We start from the raw sequence: 17396 nt of genomic DNA on the forward strand, positions 1-17396 counted from the left end.
GTATAGAAGGGCAGATTGCACAATGCCCTGTGACGACCTGATAGGCCAGGGCATCACACTTTTGCATATTTCTGTTTATTGTGACATACAGCTGCTAAGCTTCTTACTTCAGCTCATCAGTCCACCACTTTGGGCAGAAGGGTTTTTTTTTTCATTCCGAAGATTTTTGAAGCTTTATCTAGGATTAGCTGCTTCACATATGTATTTTGTAGAAAGGGAAGAGACATGCCCGCACTGGGGCCGTGGGGCACTCGTTACCAGGCTGCGGTTCTGTTTCTGGGATGCTGCGGTGGCCGCAAGGCCCGATTCTGTGACCCCGGCGGTGTCAGTTTAAAATAGAGAGATATAATAGTTATTTGTGACGCCACCTGTGGTATGCGGTAAGATAGGTGCCGACTCTGTGGGATTGGGCCTCTGGGGCAGATGGTGACGCAGCTTAGTTGATGCAACTCTCCACAGGTAGAGCTGGGCCCCAGGGCAGATGGGGGTAGTAGTAGGTGATGGTGGGGGTGCAGGGCCGGAGGCGCAGGCGAATAACGGAGCGACACAGGGATGCAGTCTTAAGGTTTTTACTCACTATAGCAGGTTCCAAGGTAACACGACTAGTCAGTGACCGCCTATGGAGTGCTGGGTTTCACAGTGATGGGCTCCAGTTGATCCCGGGTAGTTCGGAGGTCAAGACTGGTGCACCTTCCTTATGTACCTTCCCTGGTCATCTTCCTGAGCTGACTTCTCTCCTGCCTGTCCCATGCCTACGCACACAGTGCCCTGAGCCAGTGTCCGCGGACCCTGTCGGGTGACTTGAAGCTGTGTCCCTTAGCCCTATGTGGTCACCTTCCAGTGGATTCATGTGCGGGTTTGGCTTCGGTACTAGAAGTGTCCTTAGACTCTGGTTTTACTAGCGGAGCACGTTGGTTCTTCTCCTCTAGTCTAGAGACCAGTCTCCGTTCCGCGGCCAAGTCCCTCCACTCAAATATTTTGTATGTGGAATGAAGCCACGGGAGTATGGCGCACTTCCTGTGGTCTCTAGGACCCGTTCTTTCTTGTGCCTGGGTCGAGCTGCACCAGCTCCAGACCACAGGTCTTCACTCCTCCACTGTTCCTTCTCGACTCCCCTCTGTCACTACAGTGACCCCTCACTAACTAGACTCCACCCCCAGGCCCTATCGGATTAGGGGGAGGGAGGTACCATCACCAGTGGTGACTATACATAGCATTAATGGAACCAAGCCCTAACCCTGACCCGGTGGAGAGCTGCTAATTTAGAGTGTTGTGTGCTTTGTTTGCATACCGGTGGATGACCTCTTCCTTACCCAGGATGGAGCACCACTCCTCTGGCTGAGGTGCAGTACCTCTGTGGCGACTGAAGCACCAAACTCCCCCACAGCAAATCCCAGCACATCCTCTTGCTGGAACAGAAACAAAAATACAGTGCTGTTATGACATGCAATTTTTTGGATGCTGTAAACAGGGTAAACATTTTCTTCCCTTTTCGAGGCATTACCTTGAACGTTACCAACATGATAAAGTTTTGCATTACAATATAAAACTCGACAATATAAAACATCATTTTCACACAATCAACTTAGCTGTGGCGGCCATGATGCCAAAGTCCTTTGCACCACTCCTTAAATGTGCAACATCAGCAACCACAGATAGAACAATGTGGGGGACCCACCACAACGAAACCCCCAATGTAGGCTCTGAGCGTGTGACAGAGCGTTCCTGACCACGCTTCATTACTAGAGTTGAGCGATGTTCGATGTTCGAGGTTTGCCAATTTCATGTTCGAGTGATTTTGGGGGGTGTTTGAGAGGCTCGACGAACTCGACCTTTTTGCTTAAAGATCGACTGTTCGAGTTACGTTCGAGAACGGTTCGAGCACCAAAAATCCAAGCTAGTTTCTAACTGACTTTTCACTGTAATTGTGTGAGTCACTCTGGGAATCACGCTATTATCAAAATTCAGCGTATAGTGTGTGGGGGGGACGGGGTTTACATCAGTGCTGCTGCTGAGCTGAGTGCTGAGAGAATGCCGATCGCCATTTTTTTTCCCCTAACCGCGCGTACAGTGGGGCGGGCCAGGCTGTCAGCAAATCACAGAGACACACACTGCACAGTTGATTTTTGCCAGACAAGCAAGGGCTTGTGTCATAGGCTGTGCATGTCACGTCTTTGCTCTATAAGATCCGGCCATTTTACCCGTCACCGCCATTATCTGTCTGCTGCGTGTGGGTGACAGTCACTGCTCCCACTCCCACTGCTACTGCTGCTGTGTGCGCTATAGGGATACAGTGCAATCTACACAGCGCTTTAGGGATTAGGGACTACTGGTTGTTTCAGCCCTTTTCAGGGCTGATTTCCATGCGTTCATAGCCATAGCTGCTAGGCAGGTCTGTACAAACGCTGTGCTGGGCATTACTGTACTGCTACCTACAGCACCCGTGCATTCTACCCACCTGACCATTTTTTGCCACGCTATTTTATTACCCCAAAGAGCTAACACTTTTTGTGCCATCCTAAAAGTGTCTGGAATACTAAGTTAGTGTTCCTTTGCAGTCCACTGACCCATAGCACCCCTGCATTCTACCCACCTGGCCATTTTTTGCCACGCTATTTTATTACCCCAAAGAGCTGACACTTTTTTTGCCATCCTAAAAGTGTCTGGAATACTAAGTTAGTGTTCCTTTGCTGTCCACTGACCCACAGCACCCCTGCATTCTATCCACCTGTCCATTTTTGCTACGCAATTCTAATTGCAAGCTGTGCTCCCACTGTTAGGGGCATACTAAAATTGACCGGGATACTACCTTACTGTTTCTTTGCTGCCAATCACGGTCTAGCACCTGTGCATGTTACACACCTGTCCATTTTTGATACGCAATTCTAATTGCAAACTGTGCTGACACTGTTAGGGACATACTAAAATTGACTGGGATAGTCAGTGTTGGTTCTTCAGCTGCCAATAAAGCTAGACCACCTCTGCAATCTACACCACCTCTCCATTTTTGCTACCACATTTTTAAGTGTCCAATCTTGTTGCTAAGAAAATGAGTGGCAAAAGGACAGATGCTGGTGGAAAGGGGAACAGGCGTGTTGGAAAAGGAAAAAAAGTTTGTGTCCGTGGGGTAGGTGGGAAAGCTACATTAACATCTGCTGAAGAAAGGCCATCTTCCAGCAAAAGTAAGATGTCTACTACTTTCCGTGGGCAATCAGATGTGCTCCCTTTTTTACGGAACCGAACAACTCTAAGACAGGTAGATGTTGCACAAAAAAAGAACATGCTTGAATGGATCGCAAGTGCTCCAACAAGTGTCCTCTCCTCCACCTCAACTTCAACATCCAAAAAACAAAAGTCCTCTGAGTTGTCACCCCAATCGCACTTGCTTTCTCCCAGCTCTCAAGTCTTCACCCGCCATGCAGAGTATGGTGTAACAGAGATGGCTGAGTCTGCAGAGCTGTTCAGTCACACTATAGGCTGGGAATTAGAGGTTTGCCAAGGAAGCGGTGATGTTGTGTGCGACATGCTGGTGTAGCGCAGGCACACCTTTCTTAGAGAAGTAGTGGTGACTGAGCATCTGGCGGAGACATGATGTTGCCTTCTTTCAAAGGTGGTGCTCTCGATGTCTGAGAGAGCTCTACAACAGCACATGTTTCCCCTTCCAAAACAACTGACGACCTGCCAAGCAAACTGCCTGTTGCGGTTAAAGAGGTGGAAAGTGTGCGTGGAAAAACATGTGTGACTGCTGTTCCCACAGTCATAGAGGAAGAAGAGCGCGCGAATGCACTTGAAGGGGCAGACGGTGGTTGGCCCGCTCCGCTAGGCCGCATTGTAGCACAGTGAGCTTCCCACTGGGACTTATGCTTGTTATTCATGTGACGATTCATGGAAGAAGTTGTCAAACTAGTGAGGTTTTGGCCTCTAGTTATAGATTGCCGACAAATCTTACTGATCACATGATTTGGGAGATCCTTTGCGATGTCAAAAAAGGACCAAGCTAGGCAAGGCTTAGAGCCCATGCGACCTGCAGAGCCACCCTGACTTGTGCTCAGAGGCAGAGTTGTGGCTGAGGATGCATTTGTTGATGTGCATCCAGTACTCCGACTCTGTTCAGGAAGGCGCAAGGTAACTTTGTCGCCAGTCGCATCCTCCTCCACTGCCTCTGCTGAACTCCTCGAGTGCCTGACTGTGGGTTGACAGTAAGTGGGATCTAGAACTTCATCATCAAGCGTTGTGTTTGCACTCCCCTTGCCCTCAGACCTAACCTCTTCCTGCCTTGACTGAATAGTTAAGTTGTCATCCCAATTAGGTATCTGCGTCTCATCATCATCAGTATGTTCCTCATTGTCTCCACCAACAGGTGTTACAGTTTGGGAATGAGGGTCTACATTATGCTCAGAAACTTGGTCATCAGGGCCTGAATCAGACTCACAAAGCTTCTGGGCATCACTGCAGACCATTTCCTGGTCTGTACTCACTGTAGCTTGGGAGCAAACCTCATTTTTAAAAATGAGCCATGATGAACAAGTCATGGTTCAGCAAAGACTTTGCTACCTACCCCGGTGTCATCCTGGGGACAGTTAAGGCTGGCGTATTTTTGAATGTGCTTGATGCAAATCAACATGTCAAGTTTGCAACTGGGGCACAAGTGATGCCACTGAAGTGCTGTCTGTGGGGCCCAATTTTTGGAAAAAAGGGAGACTGTGCTTGGAGTCCCCTTGCTGTGTTTTACATGATTTTAGAAGGGCATGACATGCCTATATCTGTGTCTCCTCCTCTTTTTCCTCGTACAGCTGTTTTGTTTTCGCATGAGTATATGTGTTTGTCACTTTCACATGTGTTTGTGGTGTCTTGGGAGTTGTTTGTCACATTTTGGACATCTTTGAAGGTGTTTTCTATGTGTTTCTTGTGTTTGTGTTTGCCTCCTATTGTTTTCAATGGGGTTCGAGAGGTTCGTCGAACGGTTCGCCAAACTCGAACGGGGCCTCCGTTCGATGAACCGAACCGAACTCGAGCTTTTAGAGGCTTGCTCATTTCTATTCATTACTTTTGCGCGCCAGATGGGTTTTAAAGGGAACCTGTCAGCAGAAATTTCGCCCAAAACCTAAAAGATTCCCCCTCTGCAGCTCCTGTGCTTCATTCTAGCAAGGTTCCTGTTGTTATTTAGCCCCATGTGAGACCAAAATAAAGACGTTATAAAGTCTTACCTTTTTGTATGGCAATCTTTTTTTATAGTCACGGGGGCGGGCTTTCTGGTGTCCGCTATTCTCCCTCCTGGTCCTTTATGCCGTCCCCCAACGCTCCTTTCCATACCTGATGATGCCGCCCAGTGCTCCAGAGGTCCCAGTGTGACCCCTGGTGATGTGCTGCGTGGGCACGAGATTATGGGCGGGTACTTGCTGATGACAATCTCAGCACCACCCATAATCTCTTGCCTGCGCAACATGTCACCAGCGGTCACACTGTGCTCAGTGCTCAGTCCCATGAGACTGGCACTGGGCATGCCGGGGACCGCTGGAGCACTTTTTATGCAGTTTTTCCACACTTGGAATTTTTTGCTGTTTTCCTGTACACTATATGGTAAAATGTATGGTTTCATTTAAAAGTACAACTCATCCTGCAAAAAACAAGCCCTCATATAGCAATATTGACAGAAAAATAAAAAAGTTACGGCTCTCGAAAGAAGAGGAGCAAAAAACAAAAACGGAAAACGCCCTGGGGCTGAAGGGGTTAAAGCATGAATGCCAATCTGCAGCTCTATCTCAAACTCAACTCTCACTAGGTGACAAATTGAGCACACAATATACCATACATAATCCATAGACCAAAAGATGGCAATGCTGCCTGCACTCATCACTTAAGTCCCAATAACCAACCCATATCTGCCTGAGCTACTTGCGAAGGTAGACCATGTGTGCGCCCATTTCCTTAAAGGGGTTGTCCGACATAACAAAAAATTTTGAGTTTAAGCTAATCTGTGCTGTATTGTCATATAAATCACCCCTACATTGTTATTTTTTGTTTTCTAACTTTTGTTCCTCTTGAATTCACCCTTTATTCTCTGCAGCTCCTTGTTTACATTCAGCACAAGCAAACTGACCACTTCCTGTGCTGAACCTCCCAGTCACAGCTGGCACCGCCCGGCTTCACTGTCCAGCCCCTCCCCAGTGTCCAGCCCCACCCTCTGCCCGCCCCCTGCACACACATTCCCTGTCAGTATATTCTGCCCCAGCACTGACCTCTCATCACTAGTGATGAGCGAGCATGCTTGTCACTACTCGGTACTCGCACGAGTATCGCTGTACTCGGGCTGCTCGGCGGGGACCGAGTAATCTCGCGATACTCGTGCTGTACTCGTGGTCTTCATTTCTGCATGTTGGCGCTCTTTTGAGAGCCAGCCCTCATGCAGGGATTGGCTGGCAGACCACTGCAATGCCACAGCCCTGTTAGTTGTGGAATTGCAGTGATTGGCCGGCCTGCACAGCGTGACCGAGCCTTTATATTGGCCGGCGCGCTGTGCTCTGCTCACAGCTATCCAGACTGTCAGTGCAGGGAGAGTGTCGCTGATTCAGGGAAAGCTTTGCGGCCCTTTATAGCTTTTTCAGTTGCAGGGCTGCAAACAGTGTGACCAAAAGTCCTTCTCAGGACTATTCTAGTTGTATACAGGCAGGCAGGGTATAGCCAGGTCGGAGTACAGTAGCAGAGTCCTTCTCAGGACTACTGTTGCTATATACAGGCAGGGTATAGCCAGGTCTGAATACAGGCTAGTGACCAAAAGAGTCCTTGTCAGGACTATTGTACCAGTATACAGGCAGGCAGGCAGGCAGGGTAGTGGTGACCGTATACCAGCCTTCATCATATCTGGGGCTGGTGTACACAGTGTAAAACAGTCCAGATAGTGTCTGACTTGTCTGTAATTGTCGCTCCCCAAAAAAACCTGTTAGGTTCTTATTGCGTCCGTGCTTGGTTTTTAAAACCGCACGTGTGTGCCTGTTGGTGGCAGCGTACAGGTGCACTTGTGTGCAATTTCCAGAAACTTTAATATAACGAACAAGTAGTGAATATACACGTCAGCAGTGCACAGCATTGCAAAATGCGCAAGGGCATTGGCAAGGAACAAGGAAGTGGACGTGATGGTGGTGCAGGCAGAGGCCGAGGTCGTGGGCAAGCTCTAATTTCGCCACAACAAAGGGCCACATCTAGTCGCTCGCACGTCCTGTCCCAAATTTTTGGGGACCGCAGCAGTACACCGCTCTTGAACCAAGACCAGTGTCAACAGGTTGTTAGTTGGATAGCAGATAATGCTTCCAGTCAGATTGGCACCACCACAAACACTCTGTCTTCCACACGGTCAAGTGTCAGTAGCCGTGATACTGCACCGCACATTTCTGAACCTGATCCTCCTTCCTACCACCAGGCTGAGTACACGTCCTCCTCGGACATTAATGATCCCACACTTGGACACTCGGAAGAGCTGTTCACGTTTCCATTCACACATTCTGGCCTCTCGCCAGCTCATATTGAAGTGGGTCATGAGGAGATCGTCTGTACAGATGGCCAAATATTTGAGCAGCCACGTTCTCACGAAGTTGGCAACGTGTCTCAACAAGTGGTGGACGATGATGAGACACAATTGTCAGGAAGTCAGGAGGAGGAGCAGGGTGCGGAAGAGGAAGACGACGTGGTGGATGATCCAGTAACTGACCCAACCTGGCAGGAGGATATGCAGAGCGAGGACAGCAGTGCACAGGGGGAGGGAGGCGTAGCATCACAACAGGCAGTAAGAAGCAGGGTGGTGGCCCCAGGCAGAAGTCAGGCAACCGTTCCCCGGAACAACATGACGACACAAGGTGCCTGTACAAATGTTAGGTCTTCCCGAGTCTGGCAGTTTTTTAAGTTGGATCCAGATGATTCAAAAAAGGCCATTTGCAACACCTGCCGTGCCAGCATCAGCAGGGGTACCAAAACTAGCAGCCTGACCACCACCAGCATGATCAGGCACATGTCAGCCAAGCACCCGACTTTGTGGGAAGTACAACAGAGTCGAGGAGCAGTGCTTGCTGATGTCACTGCTACGTCTTCGCTGGTTGTGCATGCGAGCCAATCCCCTGTCCATGCTGCCTGCGAACAAGCCTCCTCCACTCCTGCACCTGCAGTTGCCTACGCAGAAAGAACACCATCATCAAGCACGTCCTTGTCCCAGCGCAGCGTTCAGTTATCCATTCAGCAAACCTTTGAACGCAGGCGCAAATACACTGCCAACACCCCACATGCCACAGTTCTAAATGCTAACATTTCGCGACTGCTTGCGCTGGAAATGTTGCCTTTTAGGCTGGTGGAGACAGAAGCATTCCGTGACCTGATGGCGGCAGCTGTCCCACGTTACTCGGTCCCCAGCCGCCACTATTTCTCCCGGTGTGCCGTCCCCGCGTTGCATAACCACGTGTCACAAAACATCACACGTGCCCTGAACAACGCTGTTTCACCCAAGGTCCACCTAACCACAGACACGTGGACAAGTGCTTGTGGGCAAGGCCGCTACATCTCGTTGACGGCACACTGGGTTAATATTGTGGAAGCTGGGACCCAGTCTGAGCGAGGGACGGAACACGTCCTTCCCACACCAAGGTTTGCAGGCCCTACCTCAGTCAGTGTTTCACCCACACTCTACAGCTCCGGAATGTCATGCTCTTCAGCCTCCTCCTCCTCCTGCGCATCCTCATCCACTGTGCCCTCCACACCAGTCACAAGCTGGAAGCACTGCAGCACTGCCTCGGCGAAGCGGCAACAGGCTGTGCTGAAGCTAATCTGCATAGGTGACAAACCCCACAATGCAGAAGAGCTGTGGACAGCTCTGAAACAGCAGGCAGATCACTGGCTCACACCTCTGAACCTAAAGCCAGGAAAGGTCGTGTGTGACAATGGCCGGAACCTGGTGGCGGCTTTGAGGCGAGGCCAGCTGACACATGTTCCATGCGTGGCCCATGTGCTCAACCTCGTGGTTCAGCGGTTTATAAAGTCATACCCAGAGCTGTCTGATCTGCTGGTAAAAGTTCGCCGCCTGTCTGCACATTTTCGAAAGTCACCTACTGCTTAAGCCGGCCTTGCCGGCTTTCAGCGCCGTTTGCATCTTCCGGCTCACAGACTGGTGTGTGATGTCCCCACGCGTTGGAATTCAACTCTGCACATGTTGGTCAGGATATGTGAGCAGAAGAGGGCAGTTGTTGAGTACCTGCATCACCTAAGCCGTCGGGAAATGGGTCAAACTCCACACATAACACCTGAGGAGTGGAGATGGATGTCAGACCTATGTACCATCCTCCAAAACTTTGAGGACTCCACCAAGATGGTGAGTGGTGATGACGCCATTATTAGCGTCACCATACCGCTACTCTGCCTTCTAAAACGGTCTCTGCTGAAAAACAAACATGATGCATTGCAGGCGGAGCGCGATGAGTTGCAGCAAGAAACAGTAGTGGGTGTGGGTGATAACACACAGCCCAGCCTCGTCTCATCACAACGTGCAGTGGAGGACTATGACGAGGAAGAGGATGAAGACATGGAGCAACTCTCCGGCCAAATTGAGGATATGACATGCACACCAGTCATATCCTCGGTTTAGCGTGGCTGGCCAGAGGACAGGGTAGATGAGGAGGAGGAGGAGGAGGAGGAGGAGGAGGAGGAGGACAGCATGTTCAGTCATCTTGTTGGTCAGGCTACTGAAGTCCTGGCTGTTAAGAGTCTGGCGCACATGGCTGACTTTATGGTAAGCTGCCTGTCTCGTGACCCTCGCGTTAAGAACATCTTGGCCGACAATCATTACTGGTTGGTAACACTGTTAGACCCACGCTACAAGGAGAACTTTTTGTCTCTTATTCCCGTGGAGGAGAGGTCAACCAAAATGCAGAAGTTCCGGAAGGCCATACTCACGGAAGTAGGCAAAGCATTCCCCTCACAAAACGCTAGCGGCATAGGTCAGGAATCAGTGGACAACCGAGGCGTACAGCCGAGAGAGGCACAAGTCCAATCCGCCAGAGGTAGGGGAACAGTCTTTAAGATGTGGGACAGTTTTCTCAGCCCCTCACGTACCACAGCCCCTGAGGTGCGGGGTAGTGCCACAAGAAATCCTAAGTTTGCCCAGATGCTGAAGGAGTACCTTGCAGATCGAACAACTGTACTCCGACATTCCTCTGTGCCTTACAATTATTGGGTATCCAAGCTGGACACGTGGCATGAATTGGCTCTCTACGCCTTGGAAGTCCTGGCCTGCCCTGCTGCTAGCGTTTTGTCAGAGCGTGTTTTTAGTGCCGCAGGTGGAATCATTACAGATAAACGCACCCGCCTGTCAACTGAAAATGCTGACAGGCTGACTCTGATCAAGATGAACAAGGGTTGGATTGGGCCAGACTTCACCACACCACCAGCAAATGAGAGCGGAATTTAAAGTTTGCCATGTACCTCCACTCACCCATGGGTACACACTTCTGGACTTTGGATAATCGCTGGACTGCTCCTCCTTCTCCTCATGCGCCACCATGATGATGACCGTTACAAATTGCAATACTTAGGCCTTTGTTTCAGGTATACCTCCAGTGGTAAATTTTTTCGCCCATTCTTTGCAGAATGGACATTACAACGACAGGAGACCCGCTCCTTTGCAATGGGAACAATGTTTTGAGGCCCTCATGCACGTCTCTACCCAGGGACAACGTGGAGCCTCCCAATTTTTGGCTGCCCTGCCTAAGGGCTATACTATAATACACCCACTTCCTTAAAATGGACACTTAATGTTTTGAGGCCCTCATGCACGTCTCTACCCAGGGACAACGTGGAGCCTCCCAATTTTTGGCTGCCCTGCCTAAGGGCTATACTATAATACACCCACTTCCTTAAAATGGACACTTAATGTTTTGAGGCCCTCATGCACGTCTCTATCCAGGGACAATGTGGAGCCTCCCAATTTTTGGCTGCCCTGGCAAAGGGCTATACTGAAATAGACCCACTTCCTTACAATGGGCACTTCAGGTTTACAGGCCATCATGCACGTCTCTATCCAGGGACAATGTGGAGCCTCCCAATTTTTGGCTGCCCTGGCAAAGGGCTATACTGAAATAGACCCACTTCCTTACAATGGGCACTTCAGGTTTACAGGCCATCATGCACGTCTCTATCCAGGGACAATGTGGAGCCTCCCAATTTTTGGCTGCCCTGGCAAAGGGCTATACTGAAATAGACCCACTTCCTTACAATGGGCACTTCAGGTTTACAGGCCATCATGCACGTCTCTATCCAGGGACAATGTGGAGCCTCCCAATTTGTGGCTGCCCTGGCAAAGGGCTATACTGAAATAGACCCACTTCCTTACAATGGGCACTTCAGGTTTACAGGCCATCATGCACGTCTCTATCCAGGGACAATGTGGAGCCTCCCAATTTGTGGCTGCCCTGGCAAAGGGCTATACTGAAATAGACCCACTTCCTTACAATGGGCACTTCAGGTTTACAGGCCATCATGCACGTCTCTATCCAGGGACAATGTGGAGCCTCCCAATTTGTGGCTGCCCTGGCAAAGGGCTATACTGAAATAGACCCACTTCCTTACAATGGGCACTTCAGGTTTACAGGCCATCATGCACGTCTCTATCCAGGGACAATGTGGAGCCTCCCAATTTTTGGCTGCCCTGGCAAAGGGCTATACTGAAATAGACCCACTTCCTTACAATGGGCACTTCAGGTTTACAGGCCATCATGCACGTCTCTATCCAGGGACAATGTGGAGCCTCCCAATTTGTGGCTGCCCTGGCAAAGGGCTATACTGAAATAGACCCACTTCCTTACAATGGGCACTTCAGGTTTACAGGCCATCATGCACGTCTCTATCCAGGGACAATGTGGAGCCTCCCAATTTGTGGCTGCCCTGGCAAAGGGCTATACTGAAATAGACCCACTTCCTTACAATGGGCACTTCAGGTTTACAGGCCATCATGCACGTCTCTATCCAGGGACAATGTGGAGCCTCCCAATTTGTGGCTGCCCTGGCAAAGGGCTATACTGAAATAGACCCACTTCCTTACAATGGGCACTTCAGGTTTACAGGCCATCATGCACGTCTCTATCCAGGGACAATGTGGAGCCTCCCAATTTGTGGCTGCCCTGGCAAAGGGCTATACTGAAGTAGACCCACTTCCTTACAATGGGCACTTCAGGTTTACAGGCCATCATGCACGTCTCTATCCAGGGACAATGTGGAGCCTCCCAATTTGTGGCTGCCCTGGCAAAGGGCTATACTGAAATAGACCCACTTCCTTACAATGGGCACTTCAGGTTTACAGGCCATCATGCACGTCTCTATCCAGGGACAATGTGGAGCCTCCCAATTTGTGGCTGCCCTGGCAAAGGGCTATACTGAAATAGACCCACTTCCTTACAATGGGCACTTCAGGTTTACAGGCCATCATGCACGTCTGTATGCAGGGGCATTGGTGAACCTCACAATTTTGGACTGCCCTGGCAAAGGAAAATACTACAAAGACTCACTTCCTCAAAATGGGCACATTAGACTCAAGAGGCCTTCATTTACGTCTCTTCTCAGGGACATCGGAGTGCCACACAATGTTTTCACGTAAAATCTTTCATGTATTAATCTCAAAAAGTAACATACACCAGCTCTATCTCACTATAGGGTATGTGCCCTTAACATTTCTGCCATGAAAAATCATTTTGGGGTCATTTTGGAAGGTTTTCTGGTGAGTCCGTAAAAATGGCGTGAAACGCGGACAAAATTGTTCACAGCTGTGACTTTTGAGTGATAAATGCTTCAAGGGGTCTTCCCCATGCTGTTGCCATGTCATTTGAGCACTCTTCTGAGACTTTTGTGCCATTTTTAGGGTTTCTCCATGCTGCCGGGGGGTCATTTCACAAAAATACTCGGGTCTCCCATAGGATAACATTGGGCTCGTTGCTCGGCCCGAGTACACGAGTATCTTGGGAGGCTCGGCCCGAGCTTCGAGCACCCGAGCTTTTTAGTACTCGCTCATCACTACTCATCACTACAGCATTGCAAATAACAGCCCCACATCGGGCTCTGCACCGCATACATACACATCAGGCTGTGCACCGCATACACACACATCAGGCTGTGTACCGCATACACACACATCAGGCTGTGCACTGCATACACACACATCAGGCTGTGCACCGCATACACACACATCAGGCTGTGCACCGCATACACACACACCAGGCTGTGCACCGCATACATACACACACACACACACACACCAGGCTGTGCACCGCATACACACACACACACACATCAGGCTGTGCACCGCATAGACACACATCAGGCTGTACACCGCATACACACACATCAGGCTGTGCACCGCATACACACACATCAGGCTGTGCACCGCATACACACACATCAGGCTGTGCACCGCATACACACACATCAGGCTGTGCACCGCATACACACACATCAGGCTGTGCACCGCATATACTGTACACACACACACACATCGGGCTGTGCACCGCATACACACACACACATCGGGCTGTGCACCGCTTATATACACACACACACACATCGGGCTGTGCACCGCATACACACACACACACATCGGGCTGTGCACCGCATACACACACACACATCGGGCTGTGCACCGCTTATACACACACACACACATCGGGCTGTGCACCGCATGCACACATGTGTCGCCTGTGGATGAGGGGTACTCAGATCCGGGCCACGGGGTCACTTCTGTGGGTATCATGGTGGCGTGACCCGGTCTGTGATCCCAGGCTCCACAGTAAAAAGGGGTGAGGTTGTGACACCACCGCTGCTCTGGACGGGGATCCCGGGAGCGATGACAGGGAGCAGCGTAGTTGTTATGTCCCCTCCGTGGGTAGGGGGTTGGTGGTCCCGGGGCCCGTCGAGGGTTTTGGAGCTGGCAGGCGGGTTACGGGGCCTGGAGAGGTGCAGGGTCACGGGGGCAGCGCTGTGCCACACGGCACGGTGGTACTCACTCAGCCAGTAATGATGACACAGTTCTCGGTGAAACACACGGCTGGATGGACGGGTCCCACAGGCGGCTGCGGTGTTTTTCCCCTGACCCCAGGTTGGTAATGTAAGTCCTCTCTTTCACCTCCGAGCACGCTCCTCCTGCAATCCGGTTTCCAGCTGGCTCCCCAATTCAGTACCGGTGGGCCACCGCCCAGCCCCGGCTACCTACGGTTCCACCAACTGTCTTCCCGGCTCTCACAGACGGCCACTACCGTCTGCCTCACTCTCTGCACGGGGGCCTTAGGCTTCAACCTAGGCCCCTGTCTGCTTCTGTCTCCCTGCAGACCTTCTCTCTCCTCCTCTCCCTGGACTTGACTGGACTTGTTTCCTGCCTCAGGCCAGCTAAACTCCTGGGTGGGCGACTCCATCTCCTCACTCCACCCACCTGGTGTGTCTGTCTGAGCCCGAGGAAAGGAATCAAGTTTCACTGAGGATGTCTGCTGTGAACTGCTGGGGGTGGGGGTGTGTGTGTGTTGTTATCTGTGGCCCCTGGCTTGTCCAGGGCGCCACATTCCCCCTTAGCAAAATGCAGACCGTCCGCGGGCTGCCCGTCCATCACCGGTTTTATTTTTCTTTTAACTGCAAAAAGAATAAAACGTTTTAAACATTTTCACACGTGCATTTTCAATCTTCCCACAACGGGATGCACATTACTTTAACATTGCAACAACAATTAACACTTTTAATAATGGCAACGTAACGGGTCCTTTAGTCACCCACCCAAACAACCTGGCCCTGATGCTGCCCCTAAGAAATGGGCAGCACCCCTTGACCCCAGTCCAGAACCAGGCTGCCCAGATAGTTAACGGGATGGGTGCTTCGCTGCTGTTGCGGCCGGGCGGACTGCCGGAGCCGTCGTCATCTCCGTCGCGGCCGGGCGGACTGCCGGGGCCGTCGTCATCGGCGGTGTGGCTGGGATGGAAGCCGGGACCGGTGGCAGGGCGGTGACGATGGTTAGGCCTGGGCCCTCCCTCACAGACGCTGCGAGCTCCGCTAACGGTGACAGGGGTAACGGGTCGGTCGGGGCGTTGGCCGCGGGCACTGAGGTTTCAGCGGTGCCGGACGGATGGGACATCTCGTGCAGCGGTGTTCCAGGAACCAAACACTGGCAGAGTCCTGGCGTCCCTGCTTGCACAGCCGCGGTTCACATGCGGCCGGACGCCATCCCGTCCCCCTTAGCCTCTTTTTAGCACTTCCTTCTTCAGGGAGCGGGGCTCCACTTTCGCGCCTTTCCTGCTCGGGGAAGACGCTCGAGAGGGAAATTTTTCGCGCCCAAGATGGCGACTTTGCAAAATTTTCGGCTAGACACCTCCGGCGGTAACAAGGCGCACCTCTACCAAATGGCAGAGCGGTAGGATCCTGTTCGTGACGCCAAATGTGTCGCCCGTGGATGAGGGGTACTCAGATCCGGGCCACGGGGTCACTTCTGTGGGTATCACGGTGGCGTGACCCGATCTGTGATCCCAGGCTCCACAGTAAAAAGGGGTTAGGTAAGGGAGATTGTCCGTGACGCCACCCACGGTTGTGGTGAGGTTGTGACACCACCGCTGCTCTGGACGGGGATCCCGGGAGCGATGACAGGGAGCAGCGTAGTTGTTATGTCCCCTCCGTGGGTAGGGGGGGTTGGTGGTCCCGGGGCCCGTCGAGGGTTTTGGAGCTGGCAGGCGGGTTACGGGGCCTGGAGAGGTGCAGGGTCGCGGGGGTAGCGCTGTGCCGCACGGCACGGTGGTACTCACTCAGCCAGTAATGATGACACAGTTCTCGGTGAAACACACGGCTGGATGGACGGGTCCCACAGGCGACTGCGGTGTTTTTCCCCTGACCCCAGGTTGGTAATGTAAGTCCTCTCTTTCACCTCCGAGCACGCTCCTCCTGCAATCCGGTTTCCAGCTGGCTCCCCGATTCAGTACCGGTGGGCCACCGCCCAGCCCCGGCTACCTACGGTTCCACCAACTGTCTTTCTGGCTCTCACAGACGGCCACTACCGTCTGCCTCACTCTCTGCACGGGGGCCTTAGGCTTCAACCTAGGCCCCTGTCTGCTTCTGTCTCCCTGCAGACCTTCTCTCTCCTCCTCTCCCTGGACTTGACTGGACTTGTTTCCTGCCTCAGGCCAGCTAAACTCCTGGGTGGGCGACTCCATCTCCTCACTCCACCCACCTGGTGTGTTTGTCTGAGCCCGAGGAAAGGAATTAAGTTTCACTGAGGATGTCTGCTGTGAACTGCTGGGGGTGGGTGTGTGTGTGTGTTGTTATCTGTGGCCCCTGGCTTGTCTAGGGCGCCACATTCCCCCTTAGCAAAATGCAGACCGTCCGCGGGCTGCCCGTCCATCACCGGTTTTATTTTTCTTTTAACTGCAAAAAAGAATAAAACGTTTTAAACATTTTCACACATGCATTTTCAATCTTCCCACAACGGGATGCACGTTACTTTAACGTTGCAACAACAATTAACACTTTTAATAATGGCAACGTAACGGGTCCTTTAGTCACCCACCCAAACAACCTGGCCCTGATGCTGCCCCTAAGAAATGGGCAGCACCCCTTGACCCCAGTCCAGAACCAGGCTGCCCAGATAGTTAACGGGATGGGTGCTTCGCTGCTGTTGCGGCCGGGCGGACTGCCGGAGCCGTCGTCATCTCCGTCGCGGCCGGGCGGACTGCCGGGGCCGTCGTCATCGGCGGTGTGGCTGGGATGGAAGCCGGGACCGGTGGCAGGGCGGTGACGATGGTTAGGCCTGGGCCCTCCCTCACAGACGCTGCGAGCTCCGCTAACGGTGACAGGGGTAACGGGTCGGTCGGGGCGTTGGCCGCGGGCACTGAGGTTTCAGCGGTGCCGGACGGACGGGACATCTCGTGCAGCTGTGTTCCAGGAACCAAACACTGGCAGAGTCCTGGCGTCCCTGCTTGCACAGCCACGGTTCACATGCGGCCGGACGCCATCCCGTCCCCCTTAGCCTCTTTTTAGCACTTCCTTCTTCAGGGAGCGGGGCTCCACTTTCGCGCCTTTCCTGCTCGGGGAAGACGCTCGAGAGGGAAATTTTTCACGCCCAAGATGGCGGCTTTGCAAAATTTTCGGCCAGACACCTCCGGCGGTAACAAGGTGCACCTCTACCAAACGGCAGAGCGGTAGGATCCTGTTCGTGACGCCAAATGTGTCGCCCGTGGATGAGGGGTACTCAGATCCGGGCCACGGGGTCACTTCTGTGGGTATCACGGTGACGTGACCCGGTCTGTGATCCCAGGCTCCACAGTAAAAAGGGGTTAGGTAAGGGAGATTGTCCGTGACACCACCCACGGTTGTGGTGAGGTTGTGACACCACCGCTGCTCTGGACGGG

This window comes from Anomaloglossus baeobatrachus, chromosome 4, assembly GCF_048569485.1.
Source record: "Anomaloglossus baeobatrachus isolate aAnoBae1 chromosome 4, aAnoBae1.hap1, whole genome shotgun sequence".
NCBI lineage: Eukaryota > Metazoa > Chordata > Amphibia > Anura > Aromobatidae > Anomaloglossus > Anomaloglossus baeobatrachus.